We start from the raw sequence: 13,157 nt of genomic DNA, 5'->3' as shown, positions 1-13,157 counted from the left end.
AGTCGCTTTTTATGTATTCAGCACCTATGTATAATGTTGTAAAAATGCTCTAGAAGCTAAAGTCGCAGAAATGTCACACATATTTGGCCTGCAACTTTCTGTGCGACAAATTCAGACAGGAAAAATCAGTATAAATCCTTAGAAAATTATCCCCCAGTGTCTCCATCTGCTGGCGGTATTGAATAAGCATTGCTGCACTGATGGGGTATGCATTAGACGAAAAAAAAGAAGAAAAAGAAGAATAATACGCCCAGAAAAGAGGCGAAAAGGAGAAAAACGTAAAAAAACGTGAAAAAAAAGTAAGAGGAAGAGAAGGGAAAAAAAGGTGGAAATGGGTTTAAAAGTGATTTCGGCGGAGAAATATATATATATATATATATATATATATATATATATATATATATACGCGCACACACACACATATATATAAACGTATTCTCCGTTGAGATATTGCAGCCGCTGCTGTGTCCAGGCCCAGGAGCCTTAGCACTGTGCTGTGATGTCACTCAATACCACTGACATCACTAGGTGTAAACAACATCTCTCCTTTGCTGTGTATGTGACTATGGAGCTGTTTGGTGATGTCGTCTATTATGGCCTTCATAGAAGCAACAGGAGATTGTTGCATCCATCTAGAACCCTCAGAACTACAGTGCTATGATGTCACTCACTTCCACAGGCCTTGCAGAGTGTAAACAACAACAACCCAGCTTTGTTGTGTATGTAACCATAGGGATTTGTGATGTCACCTAGAACCTTCACAGCAGCGACAGCTTTATGAGGAGCATCAGCACTGCTCTGCCTGAGCAGAACCATCACCGCCATAGGTTGTCAAATAACCCGGGTTTAACCCACACAGGTAAGTCCAATGGGGTGCAGGCATGTCCTCTATGCTTACAGCTTCCCGTGGGTGTTGGTTTGATACCGTTTGGGGACAGCCAAGGAGGCATCTGCAGGCAACAAAGGTAGGTGTGTGCTTGTGTGTGTGTTTCCTATGCAGATCCTAAGCCCAGTGTCACATGCAAGTAGGAGGAGTAAGAAGGGTTCCTGGCAAATCCGGGTTATGGATTGCATTTAAAAAGGCCCCGTGGGAGTGCAATGGGCCCCTGTCTTGCTGCTTAGCAATAATGGTATGGGTTTAGGTTCTGCTGTGTGTACTGGTGGTTGACTGCCCCCCAGCCCAGAGTGTGCATGGAAAATTGTCTGGCAGCCTCCCTGACAGCAAGCAGTGATAGTGCCCATGAAGGGGACCTTGTTGGGCCCGCCCCTTTCACGGTTATCGCTTCTCGGCCTTTTGGCTAAGATCAAGTGTAGTATCTGTTCTTATCAGTTTAATATCTGATACGTCCCCTATCTGGGGACCATATATTAAATGGATTTTTGAGAACGGGGGCCGATTTCGAAGCTTGCTTCCGTCGCCCTATGCATTGACCCGATATGGCAGTATCTTCGGGTACAGTGCACCACCCCCTTACAGGGTTAAAAAGAAAGATTCCTACTTTCATTGCTACCTGCTTGCTGGCTAGCCAGCTAGCCAGCCCTGTGGGCCTTGCTGCTGCTGCTGCTGCAGCCAAAAAACAAAAGGTGGTGCTGCTGCTGCTTCTGCTTCTGCTTGTGTCTGGCCGCTGTTGGAGCGTCCAGGCACAGGACTTCTGCTGCTGCTGACTAAATGGCCTCCTTAATTGGATCATTTGAGTAGCCAGCACACCTGTGCAGGTAGGGCATGACATGATAGGCAGCTGCCTTGATAGCGGGTGGGTGCTGAATGTTCCTAATTGACAAAATAAGATGAATGCTTATGAAGAAATATAAAATCTCATCCCTTCCCCAATATCGCGCCACACCCCTACCCCTTAATTCCCTGGTTGAACTTGATGGACATATGTCTTTTTTCGACCGTACTAACTATGTAACTATGTAACATAACATGGGGGGGGGGGGTCTCCTGGCTGTTCACACAGGTGTGTCATTGCTGTACATTGACCATGCATTGCTTCTGTGGTATTGCAAAGGCAAAGACAAATGCTTCCAGCCATCCATTGCACTAATGGATTGGTCATCAGCTGGCTGTCTATGTCCCGCATCAATATAGACCAAAGTACAGAGGGTTAGGCTATGCTATTGTGCACCTACCTGATGCATCAGAAGGTGCGAGGCCCTTGCTAAATTCTGTGCACAGACTTTGAGATCTATGCTTTAGACTGTATCTAAACCTGCTCCAACATGGACTGACATTCTGGCCTACTTTCAGCCGATGCGACTTGTCTGTCGCTGAACAGTCGCTTTTTATGTATTCAGCACCTATGTATAATGTTGTAAAAATGCTCTAGAAGCTAAAGTCGCAGAAATGTCACACATATTTGGCCTGCAACTTTCTGTGCGACAAATTCAGACAGGAAAAATCAGTATAAATCCTTAGAAAATTATCCCCCAGTGTCTCCATCTGCTGGCGGTATTGAATAAGCATTGCTGCACTGATGGGGTATGCATTAGACGAAAAAAAAGAAGAAAAAGAAGAATAATACGCCCAGAAAAGAGGCGAAAAGGAGAAAAACGTAAAAAAACGTGAAAAAAAAGTAAGAGGAAGAGAAGGGAAAAAAAGGTGGAAATGGGTTTAAAAGTGATTTCGGCGGAGAAATATATATATATATATATATATATATATATATATATATATATATACGCGCACACACACACATATATATAAACGTATTCTCCGTTGAGATATTGCAGCCGCTGCTGTGTCCAGGCCCAGGAGCCTTAGCACTGTGCTGTGATGTCACTCAATACCACTGACATCACTAGGTGTAAACAACATCTCTCCTTTGCTGTGTATGTGACTATGGAGCTGTTTGGTGATGTCGTCTATTATGGCCTTCATAGAAGCAACAGGAGATTGTTGCATCCATCTAGAACCCTCAGAACTACAGTGCTATGATGTCACTCACTTCCACAGGCCTTGCAGAGTGTAAACAACAACAACCCAGCTTTGTTGTGTATGTAACCATAGGGATTTGTGATGTCACCTAGAACCTTCACAGCAGCGACAGCTTTATGAGGAGCATCAGCACTGCTCTGCCTGAGCAGAACCATCACCGCCATAGGTTGTCAAATAACCCGGGTTTAACCCACACAGGTAAGTCCAATGGGGTGCAGGCATGTCCTCTATGCTTACAGCTTCCCGTGGGTGTTGGTTTGATACCGTTTGGGGACAGCCAAGGAGGCATCTGCAGGCAACAAAGGTAGGTGTGTGCTTGTGTGTGTGTTTCCTATGCAGATCCTAAGCCCAGTGTCACATGCAAGTAGGAGGAGTAAGAAGGGTTCCTGGCAAATCCGGGTTATGGATTGCATTTAAAAAGGCCCCGTGGGAGTGCAATGGGCCCCTGTCTTGCTGCTTAGCAATAATGGTATGGGTTTAGGTTCTGCTGTGTGTACTGGTGGTTGACTGCCCCCCAGCCCAGAGTGTGCATGGAAAATTGTCTGGCAGCCTCCCTGACAGCAAGCAGTGATAGTGCCCATGAAGGGGACCTTGTTGGGCCCGCCCCTTTCACGGTTATCGCTTCTCGGCCTTTTGGCTAAGATCAAGTGTAGTATCTGCATTTGGTCTGGTCGGAAGGTGTCTGTGGTACCCCGCTTCTCGGCCTTGGGGGATTGTCTCTCCTTACGGAGGGACTTCACCCCCTTGCTGCTATTGGGGAGCGGGCTTAGTCCACGGACAACGGGTTGCGATCCCCCTGTCTCTGGGACCTTGTGTCTCAGAAGGCATTTTCGGTACGTTGAGCGTTACCTGTAGCTTCGGAAGCACCTAGGGTACCCCCGACCTCTGCCTTGGGTAAGGGTTCCGCTTTTATAGCGGGATTCCGAGCCCCTGCTGCTATTGGGGAAGGGGCTTAGTCCCTGGGTGTGGAAGATGCCGTTCTCCTGGGCTTTCCCCTCTGGGGAAATGTCGATGCGAAATACCATCCGCATAGAGGTGTCGGAGAGCCATCGTCAGTTGAAGAACCTCCGCTTCATTGCGGAGGTGATTCTTCTTGACTACTTCCGCCTCAATAGGGAGGACATCCTGTGTCTAAATGACCAGGAAAGCCGTGGCCTGTATACCGTCACCTTCACGGCCACGGCGTGTTGCGATAACATCTATGCAACCTTGTCTGGTGCGGACCAGAGGGACGATCGACTCGACGGTCTTTCGTTCCAGTTCCTCTATGGTGAGGAACATATACCGTTGGTGGTGGCTATGCACAGCCCTCATGTGACCACGGAGGATATAGCCACTTTTCTTCGGCGATACTGCGAAGAGGTGCGATTCGCAAACAAAATCTTGAACTCCGTGCGGTTCTGGAACGGCAAGAGGAAGTTCTGGGTCAAGCTCCGTAAGGATCCCGGTGGTATTGGGGGTCTTTGCCATCCGCCCCCAAATTTTGCCATCGGGAGAGTTCGGGGCTTCCTGTTCTATCCTCAAATGCCTATGTATTGCCGAAATTGCTTGAGGTTTGGCCACACCCAGGAGACCTGCGGCGCGGAGCGTGTGATTCGCTGCAATAGGTGTGGCCAAGAAGGTCACATAGCCTCAAGATGTAGCCATACGATAAGGTGCAACCTCTGCGGAGAGGAAAATCACGATTTTAATTCCTGTCCCCATAAAGCAAAAACTACGATGGGTGGGTCAAGGCTGGGCCCACCCAAAGAGGGGACAGGACAAAAGACGTCCTTTTTTAAGATGCCCAAACCCCAGATGGCAGGTACTGATGGGTCCAGGCCCAAGACCTCTGGTGCTCCATCGGGGGGCCCACCGGTGGTAGTGCTAGGGGGAGGCCATGGGGATTCCACGAAGCCCGGGCGGGTGATCGAGTTTACTGCCCGGGAAATTGAAAGACGTCGATCGACTTCCTACCTGGCTCAAGAGCCCGCCGAAACTTCTGAAGGGGGCTCACCTGTGGCGGGTGGCAGCCGACGGGCCTCGGTGGGGGCAAAAGTGGACCCAAAATTGCAGCATAAGCCAGGTACTGGCTTGGCCCAGGGTCGCCCTGCTCCGGACGAAGAGGCCCCGGTGAAAGCCCGCCGGAAGGGGAGCCAGGTGGCCAGGTCTGAGCCCGGTCCTGTTACTCCGCCTATACAGGACAGGGCCAAGAAGACAAGTGGCGCCAAACCAGGGTTTGCTGCCCCGCCAGCAGTGGACCCGGTGGGTAAAACTGGCCATCGTCGATCGATGGGGAAGTTGGAGCAACAGTCCTCAGCAACGCTTGCTGGGGAACAAGCGATGAAAACTTCCCAAGGTAGCGGCAAAGGTTCCGGAAAAGAGGCCTCACAGGCCCCTGTGCAGCAGTTCCAGTCGTCAAATGATGAAAGAAGACGCAGATCCATCAGCCGGGGGCCAGAGATTACATCGAGTGAGAGCAACACAGAGGATATGGACAGCAGTGTGACATTTAAAAGACAAAGAGAAGAAGAAGAGGAAGACATTCAAAGGAAAGCGGCGTGCCGTAGTTCGGACGAGAGCGAGCTCAGGGTCGGGGCATCATCGATCTCAAGCTCCGACCCTCAGAACATCAAGGAGCTGATGACCCCGCAGGCGGGGGATGACGGTACGCAGCTTATTATTGACTTTGATTCTCCAAGCACGGACTCTCCATAAACTATGCCTATCCCTGTAAAAATTGCCTCACTCAATGTGAGGTCCTTAAAGAGCCCTGATCGCAGGGCTGCTTTATTTTCTTATCTAGAGACATGTGACTTTGACCTTTGCCTGCTACAAGAATGTGGAATCCCTAGTAAAATGGACTATAAAGACTTAAAAGAAGACTGGAAGCTGGGCCCATCCATATGGTCCGGTGCAAATGACTGTCGTTCTGTGGGTGTTGGGCTGCTCTGCCGAGGCCAGTCCTTTTCTATTCATACAGTAACTGAGATTGTGCCTGGCAGAGCTCTTTTAATTCATCTATATTTTAATGGACTTTTAATTCGTGTTTTAAATGTGTATGCCCCTCCTGATAAACAGGAGCGGGCAGAACTATTTGAAATTTTACCACTGTTTTGTGTTGGGTCTTCCCCCCTGCTGGTGGGAGGTGATTTTAACTGCATACGTGATGGGGAACACCGGCAGGGTGGGGATATTAATCGTAAAGACCGCACTTCTTACCTGCTTAAAAATTTTATTGATGATTTTAATTTGAAAGATTGCTGGAAGGATCTCTTGCCGGAGGACCCAGGCGCCACATGGTCCAATGGAAGAGTGAGCTCCAGAATCGATTTTATTTTTTCCTCTAGAGCTTTTAAACCCCTGAAATGCACGCTCGAGCAGAATATCTTCTCTGATCATAAGCTCCTCTTGGTGGGCCTGGAGCTAGAGGGGGAGCAAAAAGCAAAAAGGGGCCTCTGGAGATTAAACACCACACTCCTAGAGGACCCTGAGATAAAAGAGGAGTTTGTGCGGACCTACCAATGCTGGCAATCACAAAGAAAACCCCACGAGCCTATGCTGCACTGGTGGGAGGGCACCAAATCTAAAATCAGATTTTTTTTTATCAAAGCAGGTAAGAAGAAGGCAAAAATGGAAAAACAGTGGTTTTATGTTCTTAACATGCGTTTAAATGTACTTTTTAAATTGAAAGAAGCTGGTATGGATGTAGAAAATGATATTTTAAACCTTAAAACTGAAATAAAACATGCCATAGAAAAGAAAGGGAAACAAATCATTTTTAACTCACATGTGCAGCACCTGGAGGAGGGCGAGAAATGTTCCCGTTTCTTTTTTAAAAAAGTGATGAATAGGAGGGATATCATCCAAAGCCTTGAGGGTGAATCCACTCCAAAAGGCATGTTAGATGCAGTTTTTAACTTCTACCAGCTTCTTTTTAATAAGAAAGATCTTAATCCATCCTTTTTAGAACATGTTCTTAATTCCCTTGATTTTAAGCTAGATGTTTTAGACCAGGAGGTTTTATCCCGTGATCTTAACTTAGATGAACTTTTATTTGTTTTTAAAAGTTTTTCTAGTGGGAAGGCCCCTGGGGAAGATGGTTTACCCATCGAATTTTATTTAGCTTTTTGGGATATTTTAAAGGATGATATGGTTTTATTGTATAAAGAAACTTTTATTGTTAATGAACTTCCCCCTTCCTGGAGGAGGGGGATTGTATCATTACTTTTTAAAAAGGGTGAAAAGGATATGCTAAAAAATTGGCGCCCCATCACACTTTTAAATGTCGATTATAAAGTTTTAGCCAAGTTATTAGCTGTCCGTTTTAAACCTTTTATTCATAAATTAATTCACCCAAATCAGGTTTGTGGGGTACCTGGAAGGTCTATAGCTGAATCCCTAAATATTTTAAGAGATGTTTTATGGTATTTTAAGGATAGAAATCAAACTGTAGCAATTTTATCCTTAGACTTTGAAAAAGCCTTTGATAGGGTCTCCCATGAATACCTGTTTTTAGTTCTTAAAAAGATGGCAGTGCCTGAAACGATTTTAAGCCGAATCATGCTTTTATACCGATCCTGTTTTAGTCAAGTCTCTGTTAATGGCTTTTTAACCAGCGGTGTTCCTCTTTTATCAGGTGTCAAACAGGGCTGCCCCCTGTCCCCACTCCTTTTTATTTGCGCAATCGAACCACTGATGGCCCTCCTCAGAAAAGACCGGGTAGTAAGAGGCGTACCGATACCTGGTGGAGGAGGGACCCATCTAAAGGTGTTGGGGTACATGGATGATGTCACCATACTGTGCCCGGACTCTCCATCCATGAGGGGGGCATTGAGGAACACCAGCTATTTCTGCGAGGTCTCTGGTTTTAAGCTAAACACAGATAAATGTGACTGTTTTTATATTGGCTCCTGGGATTCATCCATCACCCCAGGAGTCACAATGCAACAGGATCAAATTAAAGTTTTAGGTATTGTTTTTAACCAGGTCAATGATGGGAGCCCTAACTGGGATTCAGCTATAGCTAAGATGGAGAAGAAGATTTTAATGTGGAATCTTAGAAACCTTACCATGGAGGGGAAGATTTTAATAATAAAGATGGTTTTACTCCCTATTATGCTATACATTGCCATGGTATTTCCTCCATCTATTTTATACATTAAAAAAGTAACTAGAATTGTTTTTTCTTTTTTATGGGGTTCAAAAATGGAGAAATTAAAGCGTGATTTTATGTACAAAAGTAAAGATAATGGCGGGAAAGATGTTCCTAACCTTTTTACTTTCTTTTACATAAAGTATTTCTGTTTCTGTTTTAAAATTATTAAATCCGATGGCATTTTTAGCTGCTTTTTAAGGTACGCTGCGGGCATGGTTTTTAAAAGATGGTTGCGCATCCCTCTGAACGCTCCGGTGCTTCTGTGTCCCCCAAAACATTATGTGGTGTTGGAAAAGACAGTCAGGCTCCTAGGTCTCCAAGATTTGGAGCCTGACATACTGGGGGACCAGAGAAAGGTATCAAAGGTCCTCAGGCGGAGTGAGGTTACCCTGGCAGTGTCCAATTTCACACAGGCAAGATCCAAAAAGGTATGGCGGAACGTGTACGGGAAGTTTCTGGCGAATGTACACAGGGATCTTGCCTGGGCAATCGTCCACCAGTGCCTCCCTACTCGTGAGTTCCAGCACAGGCGAGGACTGGTGGCGAGAGCCAAGTGCCCGAGAGATGGCTGCGGAGTGGACGAAACGGTGCTGCACATATTTTGGAACTGCCCTTTTGCACGGGAGCTTTGGAGGAAGGTAGGCCCACTTTTGAAGTGGGCCTGCGGCCTAAAAGATTTTAATCACGAATGTGTCTTTTACGGTCTTTTTAACTGCCCCAATTTTAAACAGCAGATGATCTGCTGGATGATTATTAATTGTTTTAAAAATGCCATCTGGAAAGTTAGGAACATCTTACTTTTTAAACATGATTTTATTGATGTTAAAAACTGTATAAAGCTGGCCCTGAGTGAGATGTACATCTATTACCTAAGAGACAAGAAACAGTTGGGGGCCAGCGAGGCAGCATCCATGTGGTGTCTGCCTCTATGGAACGAAATAACAGTATAATCAGTTTTTATGACATTTGTATAATGTTTTATCCTGCCATTTTTATTTTTTCTCCTTTTATTACTGGTTTTATTATTTGTATTTTAAAACTTTTGTGAACCTTTTATTATTTTGCATTTTAAATTTTGTATGGTTTCTTATTTATTCAATAAAATTTTGTTGAAACCTTATCTGTTCTTATCAGTTTAATATCTGATACGTCCCCTATCTGGGGACCATATATTAAATGGATTTTTGAGAACGGGGGCCGATTTCGAAGCTTGCTTCCGTCGCCCTATGCATTGACCCGATATGGCAGTATCTTCGGGTACAGTGCACCACCCCCTTACAGGGTTAAAAAGAAAGATTCCTACTTTCATTGCTACCTGCTTGCTGGCTAGCCAGCTAGCCAGCCCTGTGGGCCTTGCTGCTGCTGCTGCTGCAGCCAAAAAACAAAAGGTGGTGCTGCTGCTGCTTCTGCTTCTGCTTGTGTCTGGCCGCTGTTGGAGCGTCCAGGCACAGGACTTCTGCTGCTGCTGACTAAATGGCCTCCTTAATTGGATCATTTGAGTAGCCAGCACACCTGTGCAGGTAGGGCATGACATGATAGGCAGCTGCCTTGATAGCGGGTGGGTGCTGAATGTTCCTAATTGACAAAATAAGATTAATGCTTATGAAGAAATATAAAATCTCATCCCTTCCCCAATATCGCGCCACACCCCTACCCCTTAATTCCCTGGTTGAACTTGATGGACATATGTCTTTTTTCGACCGTACTAACTATGTAACTATGTAACATAACATGGGGGGGGGGGGTCTCCTGGCTGTTCACACAGGTGTGTCATTGCTGTACATTGACCATGCATTGCTTCTGTGGTATTGCAAAGGCAAAGACAAATGCTTCCAGCCATCCATTGCACTAATGGATTGGTCATCAGCTGGCTGTCTATGTCCCGCATCAATATAGACCAAAGTACAGAGGGTTAGGCTATGCTATTGTGCACCTACCTGATGCATCAGAAGGTGCGAGGCCCTTGCTAAATTCTGTGCACAGACTTTGAGATCTATGCTTTAGACTGTATCTAAACCTGCTCCAACATGGACTGACATTCTGGCCTACTTTCAGCCGATGCGACTTGTCTGTCGCTGAACAGTCGCTTTTTATGTATTCAGCACCTATGTATAATGTTGTAAAAATGCTCTAGAAGCTAAAGTCGCAGAAATGTCACACATATTTGGCCTGCAACTTTCTGTGCGACAAATTCAGACAGGAAAAATCAGTATAAATCCTTAGAAAATTATCCCCCAGTGTCTCCATCTGCTGGCGGTATTGAATAAGCATTGCTGCACTGATGGGGTATGCATTAGACGAAAAAAAAGAAGAAAAAGAAGAATAATACGCCCAGAAAAGAGGCGAAAAGGAGAAAAACGTAAAAAAACGTGAAAAAAAAGTAAGAGGAAGAGAAGGGAAAAAAAGGTGGAAATGGGTTTAAAAGTGATTTCGGCGGAGATATATATATATATATATATATATATATATATATATATATATATATACGCGCACACACACACATATATATAAACGTATTCTCCGTTGAGATATTGCAGCCGCTGCTGTGTCCAGGCCCAGGAGCCTTAGCACTGTGCTGTGATGTCACTCAATACCACTGACATCACTAGGTGTAAACAACATCTCTCCTTTGCTGTGTATGTGACTATGGAGCTGTTTGGTGATGTCGTCTATTATGGCCTTCATAGAAGCAACAGGAGATTGTTGCATCCATCTAGAACCCTCAGAACTACAGTGCTATGATGTCACTCACTTCCACAGGCCTTGCAGAGTGTAAACAACAACAACCCAGCTTTGTTGTGTATGTAACCATAGGGATTTGTGATGTCACCTAGAACCTTCACAGCAGCGACAGCTTTATGAGGAGCATCAGCACTGCTCTGCCTGAGCAGAACCATCACCGCCATAGGTTGTCAAATAACCCGGGTTTAACCCACACAGGTAAGTCCAATGGGGTGCAGGCATGTCCTCTATGCTTACAGCTTCCCGTGGGTGTTGGTTTGATACCGTTTGGGGACAGCCAAGGAGGCATCTGCAGGCAACAAAGGTAGGTGTGTGCTTGTGTGTGTGTTTCCTATGCAGATCCTAAGCCCAGTGTCACATGCAAGTAGGAGGAGTAAGAAGGGTTCCTGGCAAATCCGGGTTATGGATTGCATTTAAAAAGGCCCCGTGGGAGTGCAATGGGCCCCTGTCTTGCTGCTTAGCAATAATGGTATGGGTTTAGGTTCTGCTGTGTGTACTGGTGGTTGACTGCCCCCCAGCCCAGAGTGTGCATGGAAAATTGTCTGGCAGCCTCCCTGACAGCAAGCAGTGATAGTGCCCATGAAGGGGACCTTGTTGGGCCCGCCCCTTTCACGGTTATCGCTTCTCGGCCTTTTGGCTAAGATCAAGTGTAGTATCTGTTCTTATCAGTTTAATATCTGATACGTCCCCTATCTGGGGACCATATATTAAATGGATTTTTGAGAACGGGGGCCGATTTCGAAGCTTGCTTCCGTCGCCCTATGCATTGACCCGATATGGCAGTATCTTCGGGTACAGTGCACCACCCCCTTACAGGGTTAAAAAGAAAGATTCCTACTTTCATTGCTACCTGCTTGCTGGCTAGCCAGCTAGCCAGCCCTGTGGGCCTTGCTGCTGCTGCTGCTGCAGCCAAAAAACAAAAGGTGGTGCTGCTGCTGCTTCTGCTTCTGCTTGTGTCTGGCCGCTGTTGGAGCGTCCAGGCACAGGACTTCTGCTGCTGCTGACTAAATGGCCTCCTTAATTGGATCATTTGAGTAGCCAGCACACCTGTGCAGGTAGGGCATGACATGATAGGCAGCTGCCTTGATAGCGGGTGGGTGCTGAATGTTCCTAATTGACAAAATAAGATGAATGCTTATGAAGAAATATAAAATCTCATCCCTTCCCCAATATCGCGCCACACCCCTACCCCTTAATTCCCTGGTTGAACTTGATGGACATATGTCTTTTTTCGACCGTACTAACTATGTAACTATGTAACATAACATGGGGGGGGGGGGGTCTCCTGGCTGTTCACACAGGTGTGTCATTGCTGTACATTGACCATGCATTGCTTCTGTGGTATTGCAAAGGCAAAGACAAATGCTTCCAGCCATCCATTGCACTAATGGATTGGTCATCAGCTGGCTGTCTATGTCCCGCATCAATATAGACCAAAGTACAGAGGGTTAGGCTATGCTATTGTGCACCTACCTGATGCATCAGAAGGTGCGAGGCCCTTGCTAAATTCTGTGCACAGACTTTGAGATCTATGCTTTAGACTGTATCTAAACCTGCTCCAACATGGACTGACATTCTGGCCTACTTTCAGCCGATGCGACTTGTCTGTCGCTGAACAGTCGCTTTTTATGTATTCAGCACCTATGTATAATGTTGTAAAAATGCTCTAGAAGCTAAAGTCGCAGAAATGTCACACATATTTGGCCTGCAACTTTCTGTGCGACAAATTCAGACAGGAAAAATCAGTATAAATCCTTAGAAAATTATCCCCCAGTGTCTCCATCTGCTGGCGGTATTGAATAAGCATTGCTGCACTGATGGGGTATGCATTAGACGAAAAAAAAGAAGAAAAAGAAGAATAATACGCCCAGAAAAGAGGCGAAAAGGAGAAAAACGTAAAAAAACGTGAAAAAAAAGTAAGAGGAAGAGAAGGGAAAAAAAGGTGGAAATGGGTTTAAAAGTGATTTCGGCGGAGAAATATATATATATATATATATATATATATATATATATATATATATATACGCGCACACACACACATATATATAAACGTATTCTCCGTTGAGATATTGCAGCCGCTGCTGTGTCCAGGCCCAGGAGCCTTAGCACTGTGCTGTGATGTCACTCAATACCACTGACATCACTAGGTGTAAACAACATCTCTCCTTTGCTGTGTATGTGACTATGGAGCTGTTTGGTGATGTCATCTATTATGGCCTTCATAGAAGCAACAGGAGATTGTTGCATCCATCTAGAACCCTCAGAACTACAGTGCTATGATGTCACTCACTTCCACAGGCCTTGCAGAGTGTAAACAACAACAACCCAGCTTTGTTGTGT

The 13,157-nt window shown here is 45.6% G+C and overlaps 3 non-coding genes and 1 pseudogene across 3 annotated transcripts; all 4 read left to right on the top strand.

Moving 5' to 3' along the window:
* Nucleotides 1-1,278: 1,278 nt before the first annotated feature.
* On the top strand, nucleotides 1,279-1,469 carry LOC130316094 (U2 spliceosomal RNA). Its single transcript, XR_008863475.1, has one exon. It is a non-coding gene; the product is annotated as a U2 spliceosomal RNA (small nuclear RNA).
* Nucleotides 1,470-3,555: 2,086 nt separating this feature from the next.
* LOC130316113 (U2 spliceosomal RNA) lies at nucleotides 3,556-3,773 on the top strand (annotated as a pseudogene).
* Nucleotides 3,774-9,162: 5,389 nt separating this feature from the next.
* Nucleotides 9,163-9,348, top strand: LOC130316110 (U2 spliceosomal RNA). The gene has a single exon (XR_008863490.1). It is a non-coding gene; the product is annotated as a U2 spliceosomal RNA (small nuclear RNA).
* Nucleotides 9,349-11,434: 2,086 nt separating this feature from the next.
* On the top strand, nucleotides 11,435-11,625 carry LOC130316093 (U2 spliceosomal RNA). The gene has a single exon (XR_008863474.1). It is a non-coding gene; the product is annotated as a U2 spliceosomal RNA (small nuclear RNA).
* Nucleotides 11,626-13,157: the final 1,532 nt, after the last annotated feature.

This window comes from Hyla sarda, unplaced genomic scaffold (genome assembly GCF_029499605.1).
Source record: "Hyla sarda isolate aHylSar1 unplaced genomic scaffold, aHylSar1.hap1 scaffold_1903, whole genome shotgun sequence".
NCBI classification, from domain to species: Eukaryota; Metazoa; Chordata; class Amphibia; order Anura; family Hylidae; genus Hyla; species Hyla sarda.
The sequence above is the reverse complement of the archived record's forward strand: the minus strand, read 5'-3'. Positions and strand labels throughout refer to the sequence as shown.